Genomic DNA, 3628 nt, shown 5'->3' on the forward strand with positions numbered 1-3628 from the left:
TAGGTAATCCTGACTTTATACATCATTGTTCAATGACTAAGACAACTGTACCACACTGCTATGCCAGCAACATCTAAGAATAAGAAAATAATTTTTCCTCTGAAAGTCATGTCATAAGAGGCTACTAAAATCCCAGCAGCAAGGGGCTAGTAACACCTTCTCCTGTATACAGTACATCACTAAATATAAAAAAAAAATTTTGTTTTTCTTTTTAGGTCACCCTGCCTGGGATGGTTGGCACAATGAAAAAACTTCTGAAAATTGTGAGACCTTTACCCACTCTGCCTGAGGTGTCCCAGCAAGTGAACCCATCTCCTGTATTATCCCAGTGCTTAACAGAATATGGAATGGCATAAGAGGGTACAAATAAAAATAGGAACTATGGCTATAGTTTACTTAATAACATAAAGAGCGAGAATACAACATATCCTGATGGAAAATTATATAATGTAACAATTGACCTATGAGACTTATTACCAGAGCAAGGGTAGATGTTATCAGTAACACGGACTTGCACTCACTCTTAATTCACCGACCAGCTGACCCGAGATTCGCAATGCGTGGTCCACTACACACGACTGACCAGGGCTCCCGCTCACCGGACCCGTCACCAACCTCTCTCTCTAGCTGTTTCCTTGAGCTTATATGGCCCTTAAAGCACCCCCCCCACACCCCTTCCCCATAAGGCATAGACCACATGTTACAACCTGACACCAGTTCAAGAACAAAAGACCTGACTTAAGCCAAGAGGTGTGTGTGACAGCTATTTGCCAAGGCAAGGTGTGTGACACTTTACTGGAGTTATGTCTTCCTCAGTGACCTCACAAGCACTACATCACAAAATGGCACTGGTTGTACAGTGCTGCTGTATAACACTGAATTATGAGAAAGGCATAAAAATGCTGTTATTCATTACCTATATGAATTCAGAGATATACAGTGTCATGGAAGATCCTCATCCTACACATTTATACACATTATCATGCACACAACTGTGGCTAAATAAATACATCATTGACTATCCAGCAATTGGTTATTTGCCATTCAAAACTGTGTAGCAGTCTTTTTAATACAGAGACCTGAAAAATAATACAGAAAAAGATTATATATATTTTTTTACATATCAGTCGTCTCCCACCATGATGGGGCAATTAAATAAAATAGGAAACACATTCATCATCATTCATTCAATAGCTGTCTTGTCAGAAGCAATGCAACACCACAGTTAATGTGACCCTTTGAACTGTAACACCCTCACCCATCCTTCAGAGTGCAGGTACTGTACTTCCCACCTCCAGTACTGTAACATCCTCACCCATCCTTCAGAGTGTAGGTACTGTACTTCCCACCTCTAGAACTAACATTCTCACCCATCCTTCAGAGTACAGGTACTGTACTTCCCACCTCCAGTACTGTAACATCCTCACCCATCCTTCAGAGTGTAGGTACTGTACTTCCCACCTGTAGAACTAACATTCTCACCCATCCTTCAGAGTACAGGTACTGTACTTCCCACCTCCAGTACTGTAACATCCTCACCCATCCTTCAGAGTGTAGGTACTGTACTTCCCACCTCTAGAACTAACATTCTCACCCATCCTTCAGAGTACAGGTACTGTACTTCCCACCTCCAGTACTGTAACATACTCACCCATCCTTCAGAGTGTAGGTACTGTACTTCCCACCTCTAGAACTAACATTCTCACCCATCCTTCAGAGTACAGGTACTGTACTTCCCACCTCTAGTACTGTAACATACCCATCCTTCAGAGTGAAGGTACTGTACTTCCCACCTCCAGGACTCAGTCACACTAACCAGGGTCTCTGAATCCCCTGATTATTCCTACTTTGCTAACACTAACACCAGAACATCAAAAAAAAATTATGCAACTATCATGTTTTTTTACTCTAGTTCAACCCCAGCCAAGGATGCTGCATAAACAAAGATCTATTCATTTGATCTTATATACAAACCATCTAGCAGACAATTAACATTTGCCTGTTTGATGTGAGGGCATGGGAGCAGTGGCTACAGTACTCCAGAGATGAACATCCTAGCCAGAAAAATTGTTACATTTATGTAAAATGCTGAATCTGTAGAGATCAGCCGAGTATAACTAAGCTAGGTGGTGTATAACCAAGCCAGGTGGTGTATAGCTCAGCCAGGTGTTGTATAGCTCAGCCAGATGTTGCACAACCAAGCCTGATATTGCATAAGCAAACCAGGTATTGCATAACCAAGTCAAGTTTTGCATAACCAAGCCAGGTGTTGTATAACCCCTACAGTATTTATAAATATACATGAACCACAAACAATAAATACATCATTCTCCTTTTTAACTTCGAAATACATACAAAAAAAATTCCTGTGATAAAATGGAAAGTGTCCTCAAACACATGTACTAGAGTAGCATTCCTGCAATAAATGGCTCTTATTTTATCACAATACCACACACTACAGGTGCACCCCAACTTACAATGATTTGACTCAGAACATTTCAACTTTACGATGATGTGGCAACAATTACTTTGGAGGTGAAACTTGAGATAATTACCCAATATGAAGGCAACAAGTCCATAACTTTTATTCATTTACTGACTTTTCAATACTGGTATTTAGAGTAATTATTTGTTTATTATTCAGTGACAGTAGTTATTTATTGACTTATCATATACAGTGGACCCCCGCATAACGATTACCTCCGAATGCGACCAATTATGTAAGTGTATTTATGTAAGTGCGTTTGTACGTGTATGTTTGGGGGTCTGAAATGGACTAATCTACTTCACAATATTTCTTATGGGAACAAATTCGGTCAGTACTGGCACCTGAACATACTTCTGGAGTGAAAAAATATCGTTAACCGGGGGTCCACTGTAATTCATATTTGACAAAATATTTTCAATGGTTTTGTGGGAACATAACCCCACTGTAAGTCGATGAGAACCTGAAGTCCAAAATCTAACGAAAAAAGTATTTTACAAATTCACATTATTCCATTCTTATGAGATGACAAAGTTATTAATCCTTAAACACATAAAATTATGATGCTACTACACTTTTTACAATAATTAACAAAGTGATCCTCTCAATACATAAGAGTTTCACAAGGCAAGCCATTCAGCCTTTTATAATCCAGCCTTACAGACTTGCCTTCAGAGTCGTTGGGAAGCTCTAAACTTGTACTGATTATACAGCACCTGAGAAACAACAAATGATGTTTTTTATATAAAGTGGACCATCGGGTAATGGCATAAATCCATTCCAGAGAGCTTGCCTTTAACCGATTTTGCCTTTAGCCGAATTAATTTTCCCCATATGAAATAATGGAAATTCAATTAATCCATTTCAAACAGCCAAAAGTATTAACAAAATATATTTTTTTAAAAGATTAAATATAGATATATATACAGAAAACAATGACAAATAAATATAAAGCACTAATAAAATGGATAAATGAACATTTAGCATCACACTTACCTTTATTGACTTCTTGGTGTATGGAAGACAGGTAGGAGGAGAGAGGAAGGCGAGTTTATTATACTTCAATATGACATTAATATCTCTACTTTTTTTTTTTCACAAACCGGTTGTATCCCACCAAGGCAGGGTGGCCTAAAAAGAAAA

At 38.6% G+C, this 3628-nt stretch overlaps 1 long non-coding RNA gene across 1 annotated transcript; it reads left to right on the plus strand.

Moving 5' to 3' along the window:
* The first annotated feature begins 1195 nt into the window (after positions 1 to 1195).
* Positions 1196 to 2320, plus strand: LOC138852568 (uncharacterized). Its single transcript, XR_011391877.1, has 2 exons — positions 1196 to 1669; positions 1778 to 2320. It is a non-coding gene; the product is annotated as an uncharacterized lncRNA (long non-coding RNA).
* Positions 2321 to 3628: the final 1308 nt, after the last annotated feature.

This window comes from Cherax quadricarinatus, chromosome 11 (genome assembly GCF_038502225.1).
Source record: "Cherax quadricarinatus isolate ZL_2023a chromosome 11, ASM3850222v1, whole genome shotgun sequence".
Taxonomy (NCBI): domain Eukaryota; kingdom Metazoa; phylum Arthropoda; class Malacostraca; order Decapoda; family Parastacidae; genus Cherax; species Cherax quadricarinatus.